The sequence below is a fragment of the Montipora foliosa genome, chromosome 3 (genome assembly GCF_036669935.1).
Source record: "Montipora foliosa isolate CH-2021 chromosome 3, ASM3666993v2, whole genome shotgun sequence".
NCBI lineage: Eukaryota > Metazoa > Cnidaria > Anthozoa > Scleractinia > Acroporidae > Montipora > Montipora foliosa.
The window spans coordinates 5,477,582-5,485,081 of record NC_090871.1 but is presented as its reverse complement, the minus strand read 5'-3'; positions in this window follow the sequence as shown (position 1 = coordinate 5,485,081).

Here is a 7,500-nt window from a genome sequence, read left to right as displayed (position 1 = left end):
CATATTTTGCAGTAGGTGTTGTCACCCAAGATAACGTGTATAGGGTACCCTTCATTTGCTGTCATGTAAAATTGTTTGTCCCAGGAGTGTTCGTATTTTGTTTTCAACTCCCTAACAGTCGGCCTTCTCACGGTTGTGAAATCCTCCATCTTACTGCCGTGATTTCTACTTGCTCACTTGTTCTGTTATCCAAGGAATCAAGTCTCACTTCAAATATGGGCATGGACTGTTTCTGGACACCGTTGATAGTGTCAAATTGGCGTGACTCATGGCGTTTGGGCTTCACGTACAGCCTCTTGATTGCTTCTTTTGATATGAAGTTTCTTCCAGAGCCCGTCTCTAAGTAAGCCCACAAGATGACTCCCTGAATCTTCAGCGGAATGATGGCTGGTAACGATCGATCTTCTGAGTGAGGGTTGTATGCGGTGAACACCATGCCATCAATCGGTCCGTTTAACGAAAGTCTGTCACACAGGTTTGTGTGGTGTTTCAACTTGCAATTGAAACAGGGGCGACTTCGACAGTAATTCGTTCCATGACCCTCACGACCACAGTTGTACCACAATTTCTTCTCGTGAAAGAACTGGCTTCTTTTTTCTAAGGTATTGAAAACTTCACAGGCTTCCCCCAGTGGTCACCTTGACAGTATAGACAAGGGGGGGTTCTAGGCTTGCGGCCATTTTCCCTCTTTCCCTTTGTGTACCAGTGCCGTTCCCTTTTACGTAAGTTCCCACTTTCAGCAGAAGAGTCATCAGTCTTGTTTCTTTGGAGCCATTTTTGCAAATTCTCGACCAGTCCTTTCATGTCCCATTCTTCCCAATTATCGTCAATTCTAACTAGGTCGGGTTTTACTTGGGGTAGCTTCTTAAGTGTCGTCATCACGAACCCCCTCAACATGTCCTCCTCCCCCAGGGTTTGCAGGGTGTCGATATTTTTGCTTAATCTTTCATAGAAATCTCTTATGTTATCGTAACTGTTTCCTCTCACTGGCGTCAAGTTTATTATTTCGTCCATGTGGGCATTTACTACAAGCCTAGTTTGCCAATATTCCTTTTGTAATCTTTCCCACACCGTTTTGTAGCCCAAAGCACTGAGTTTCAGGTTAGATATTCTTTCTCTTACCTTGGGGACGACCATCTCAAGCAAGTAGCCAAATTTCTCTTCATCTGAAAACGGTCAGCTGTGTACTTGCGTGATGAACATATTCTCAAATCGGACCCAATCTGATGATGTGCCCTTGAAGGGTGTGATCGTTAACTGGGGAAGCTTTGCGTGAGTAGCTCTTGCGGCCGTTTCCATTTCCAACCTTTTCTCCGCCACGCGTAACTCAGTTTCGAACCTCTCCTCCCAGATTTCTTTCTCCTGTTGTTGTCGTTCTCGTGTCACGCGCTCCTCGCGCTCCCGTTTGGCCTCCCAATTCTGCCTTTCGATGTCATCGTCTCTTTCTCTTTGTTTAGTCGACAGTATCTCCAAAATTTTGTCCTTTTCCTGTATAAAGGGAGAAAACCCGTTCTTTTTATCCTTCTTCCATTGTCAAACATCTCGCGCTGAAACTCCAAAGTCCAACTTCATGCCTTCCCGTTGCGAAATAAGATCCGTAATCTTATCGATTATTTGGGTCCCTTGTTTTACGGCAATCTCCATCTCCATGTGATCGTTATTTCCAATAAGTTTGTCAGCTGGCTCCATGTAGTATTTTAGCTTCGTAACCTCCTTATCGATGTTTTTCTCCAGCCACTCCATCGCCTCCATCTGCTCCAGCCACGCAGTCTGTCAAAATATTGAATTCCTCTCTCGTTGTCTCCGCTGTTTGCCAAATCCTGGTCCCGGCACCACAAATGTACCAAACTTGTTGGGTACACGCAAACACACAAAAGATTCCTTTTAGTCACTTTGATTTAATTCAATCAGTCTCACTGTCTCCGCGTTTACAATTATCGTTTTACCTCAAAACCTGTCAAAAAACTCTACCCTATCCGATTTCACATCAACAGCTACATCCGGATGTAACGCAATCACAAGAGTTTCGATCAGGAACACGTGGGGTTACTTTACAAGACAAGCTGCATTAAATTGATAACCAGAGCAGCCAGCGTTTTAACCTTCTCTAATAGCCCATTTCCGAGTTGCTGCATGTCTCAGTTTCAAAACGAGTCCTGGTGCATAACAATTCAAATGTAAATTAGTTGCGTATTCTTATGCAAATCAAACTCATTTCCCTTACAATAGTTGAGCACCCAAGACTCACTTCGAAACCGAGACTAACAGCAACTCGGAAATGGCCCATTATGACGTTAATGCTGGCCAATTGCTGGAAATCCTGGAGTGGAAAAATCTTGATCGCCAGCGAAACATACCAAAGGCCACCATGTATTCAAATGCCTACATGGGTTATCTCCGGATTATTAAGCAACGAAATTTTCTGAAGGAAATACAAGCTACAATTTGAGGGACTCCGAGAATAAACTTAACGTTAGATTGCCACGCACAAATTATTTCAAAAATAGTTTTAGTTATAGTGGCGCCACCCTGTGGAATCGCCTTCCTTATGAGGCTAGGTGCGAGGAATCCCTCAGGTCGTTCAAACGCGAAATCAGGAAAGCTCTATAAGGCACGGCATTCACGGAAAGCAGCTTTTTAATATGGTGTAGTTTATAGGGTTAGGGTTGTTGTTTCTGTAAATAGATGATCAATTGCTTGTGCTTAAATAAAGTTTCATTCATTCATTCATTCATTCATTCATTCATTCATGCACTATCAGCAACTTTTCGGTTGAGCCATGGGGTCACCAGTCAGTGCCGTTATTGCAGATCTTGTCACGTCCAACACAGAGGAACGAGCCTTGTCCACCTGTAAAGTTGTTCCTCGCTGGTGGCAAAGGTATGTTGACGACTCCAACGTATGTTTGAAGAAAACGGATGCAGAGCTTTTCCATCTGCATTTGAACTCTATTGACGTTAACATCCAGTTCACAATAGAGCGTACCTGCCACACTGAAAAGCCTTTTCTGGACTCGCAGGTTACAGTATTAAGCGATGTCCACAGGAAGGCAGCTCACACCCACAAATATCTTGACTCCTCAACACAGCCGACCACCTCCCTTCACATCCTGAATTAAGACCAAACGAGTGGGAGAGAGTTCTTGCTGCTAATTACTGGGTTGCCAGTATGGCAAACCCAGTCGGAATCTGTGTTTAATTTCGTGGGTTTTTTACTGGGTTGCCGTATGGCAATCCCAGTCGGAAAATGGGTAGATTTCCGTTTTCTTTTTTTTCTTTTTTTTTTCCGTGTCGGTAAAAGTCTTGCCTGTCACTCCCCTGATAAGTGGTGTCTTTGTGCAGAGCCTTCTGAGCGTATTTTCTTAGGATCGAGAGGGTAGTGGAACTGCGTAGATTTCTCTGGTGGACACAGTAGAATCATTAACCTATTGTAGCCTGCAATGGCGTCGAAAGTCATGTAACGCGAATGGCGTTTTAGTGGATCCTTAAACAAAATATACCCTTATGGAGCTCAATAATGGAAAGTCAGTTCATGATAAACTAGGCAGGCGGTGAAAACCAACACCTGGAATCTCAAAAGCGACAAGTAATGGACTTCGACAACAATCTGTTCCCCGTCGAGCAGAAATCAAAGTGAGCTGCATTTCTAAAAGAATATTTACCAAGTGTGCTGTTATGTAGAACACTGAAACCAAATGGAAAATTCTCTGGTAACTTATGGGTTCAACAAAGACAGAGAACGAATCGAACACCTTAAGTGGATCTGTGATCAACTCTGCACAGTCTTCAGGTAAAAAAAAATTGGAAATGTGACAGCCAAGAATTATTTGAAAGAAAGCTTGTCGTCTATTTTGTGCTTCATTATTCAAGGAAAAGGTTCTTCAGGAAAACGGTTTGATCCTGAAATTTTAGTTTGTTGTAATATTGCGCATATTTGACACGATTGAGTTTTTTCTCTTCATGCACGTAATGAAATAGGAAGGGGTTTTTGCCTCTAATAGCAAATGTGTTGTTTGTTTCAAAAAATTGTTCGCTGGAAAAGGTGGCCTTTATGAATTCATCACGTTTTATGATATGTGTGCTGGATAGTTTTTATGGCAATAGTAAAACATTTTCTTGTTATTCAAGGAAACTGTTCTTCATAGGGGTGCAGGAATGGCGCAGTGGTGAGAGCACTCGCCTCCCACCAATGTGGCCCGGGTTCGATTCCCGGACTCGGCGTCATATGTGGGTTGAGTTTGTTGGTTCTCTACTCTGCACCGAGAGGTTTTCTCCGGGTACTCCGGTTTCCCCTCTCGTCAAAAACCAACATTTGACTTGATTTACTTTCATTGTTAATTTCAGTTTACAGTGTCCCCAATTAGCTATAGCGCTCCAGCGCTAGAACGACTAGACACTTAAATAAAGTTCCTTTCCTTTCCTTCAGGAAAGGGTTTGAACCTGAAGTAATGGTAATTTGACACGATTGAGTTTCTTGTCTTCACGCACGCAATGAAATAGGAAGAGGTTTTCGCCTCTAAGAGCAAATATGTTGTTTGTTTCAAAAAAATTTTTGCTGGAAAAGGTGGCTTTATGAATTCATCATGTTTTATAATATGCGAGCTTAACTGGATAGTTTTTATGGCAATAGTAAAGCATTTTCGTGTCAAAATGAGGTTAGAGTTTTTCTGTTGTGCTAACTTAATTAAATATAAATATATATTCTGCCTCGTGAGTTTGTTATTCTCGTTAACCAGCAATGGAAAGTCATTGCAACGCGAATAGCGTTTTAGTGAATCTTATGTTGTTTGTTTCAATAAAATGTTTCGCTGGAAAAGGATTCTGTGATATTTTCTGCCTTTGTGAATTATAATATCATGTTGTGTATTGAATTTTCGAGCTTAAGGTTGAAACGTGATACGGGAGGATATTTTTAGTATTGCTGTGTAAGCAGAAAAGGTTTCATGAAAATAAACAGGTCTGTTGGAAGCGTGCTTGAGTTTCAACAAAATGAGCCCCAAAATCAGCAAAAAATTGTGACGCCGGTGAATAATAAAGTAGCTGCTATTTCCAAAATGATGGAATTACCTGGTGATAAATAACCTCGTCTTGCAGAGTAAATTTTTGACTTTGCAGAAACAATGGTGGGCGATTGTGATCTTTGTTTTGAATTCGCTCATTTATTCTCAAACTCTTTAACACTTGACAGAAAAAGAAACTTACTAAAACCCGGTATCTTGCCATCACTTGACACAGATGCTTCACTGTTTGGCAAGTAAACATGCCGCGGTAACTTAATCACGGCGCCCGCTGAATTCCGGCGATGTCACTTTCGATTTGCGATTTATTTGTGCAGCCAAAACGTACAATAACATTTTGAACGTAGCAAAAATCTCCCAAAATCTTTGTCGCTGATCGTAACTGTTTATATTCTATATTGACGGTTCAAAATTAATGTTGTTTTCACGTTGTAACTATGTTATTCTCGAGCGACCGTCCTGGAAACTTCCTTCTGCTCTTTCTAAAAGCTGTGTATCAATATTTATTTACTTTTGCATCAATATTTGTTTTTGCACAAAGCAAGCTAACAAAATCTGTAGTTTGCTGAGTTCGCATTTGTTAGCGTTAATAGTATTTTCGGTCCAATGCTTCTGTTTTACAAAGGGGTAAATGTCAGATGCTCAGAGGGCACGCTTAAACTTGTGGTGAAAAGAAGTTTATCAACATGTCAGCCCAGAAGCCAATGTTTCTCACTTCCCATTTATTTTCTTCAATCTTTCTGGGTTCAGTACTTTGCTAGTAACCACATGTCTTCTCAGACTATTTACTCAAGACTTCTACCATGGCACTACAATGATAGACAATACCAAAACAATATCGTGCACTGTTAGAGCTACATATTACGGAAGGACAGATCTGTTTCGTCGTACGAACGTGTGAGGACCTGTGAGCCAAAGGGCCTCGTCTGGTATGACTTCTTAATGACCCCCCAACTTGAAAAACATTGTCTGGAACGGTGCACATACCACAGGCAACCCAGTGTACCCTCACGGAGGGTCTAGTTTTGTTACTTTCCGTGTCGGGAAAAGTCTTGCCTGTCACTCCCCTGCATGCTAAGTGGTGTCTTTGTGCATAGTCTTCTGTGCGTATTTTGTTAGGTTTGAGGGGGCTGGGGTAATGCGTAGCTTGCTCTGCACAATTAACCTGTAATGGCGTCAGAAGTCATTGTAACGCGAATGGCGTTTTAGTACATCTTTAAAGAAAATATACCCATATGGAGCTCAAGAATGGAACGTCAAGACAGGCGGTGAAACATAAAGATCTGGAATCTTAAAAGCGACGAGTAATGGACTTCGACAGCGTGAATCTTTCGCCCGTCGAGCCGAAATCAAAATGAGCTGTACTTTTAATATTTCGCCAAGGTGGTGTTACGTACAACACTGAAACCAAATGGAAATTTCTCTGGTAACTTACGGGTGCAACAAAGACAGAGAAGGAATCGAACACCACAAGCAGATCTGTGATCTCTGTTGTGTCTCACAGTGTTTACTGAAGTCGCATCTATTTAAAGTTTGCCTGTTTGTCTGGCAAGTAACATTCATTTTGTACTAACTCTGCAAAGGTTAAAAAAAATTGGAAATGTGACAGTGAAAAATTATTTGAATGAAAGCTTGTTGTCTCTTTTGTGCTTTATTACGTACGGTCAAGGTTCTTTCGAAAAGGGTTTGATGTGAACTGTCGGAAATTTATTTAATTGCATATGCTTTGTGATTGTGTGTTTCGCTTGCACGCACGCAACTGAAATAGGAAGGGTTTCTTGCCTCTTATAGCAAATATGTTGCTTGTTTCAATAAATGTTTCGCTGGAAAATATTTCTGTGAAATTTCCAGCTTTTGTAAATTTATCATGTTGTGTAATTTTCGAGCTTAGCAAATTTGCCACCCTGCTAGCAGAGCCTTTCTTTAGCTTGCTCGATTTTGGCGTTCTCGAGAGAGGCTCTGCATAAATCGCGTAAGATCTTTATTGAATATGCACTGCATGTTGCCAGGATACAGTCTCGAACCCAAGCCTAATATGCCAGATAACGCCGCCATCTTGGTTTTTCATGGTACAGCGGGCTCAATTATAACCATCGGTTTTGCCACTAGACGGACGCTCGCACTGGAAAAACCGGTTTGACAAGAGAAAACAAGATTGACTAGTCCAGAAGTTCGGGCTGCGGCGGCTTCAAAGAGCTGACGCCATTCGGGCAGAGCCTACTTTTCTCCTTCTCAGTAAAGAAAAAGTCAAAAGGAGGCTCTGCTCGCAGGGTGCAAATTTGCATACATGTGTTGAAATGTGATACGGGGAGAATTTTTGTGGTAACGCATAAGTCACGAAATAAACAGGTCTGTTGGAAGCGTGCTTGAGTTTCAACAAAATGACCCCCAAAATCGGCAAAAGATTGTGATGCTGGTGAATAATAAAGTAGCTGCTATTAACAAAACGATGAAATTACCTGGTGATAAATAACCTTGTCTTG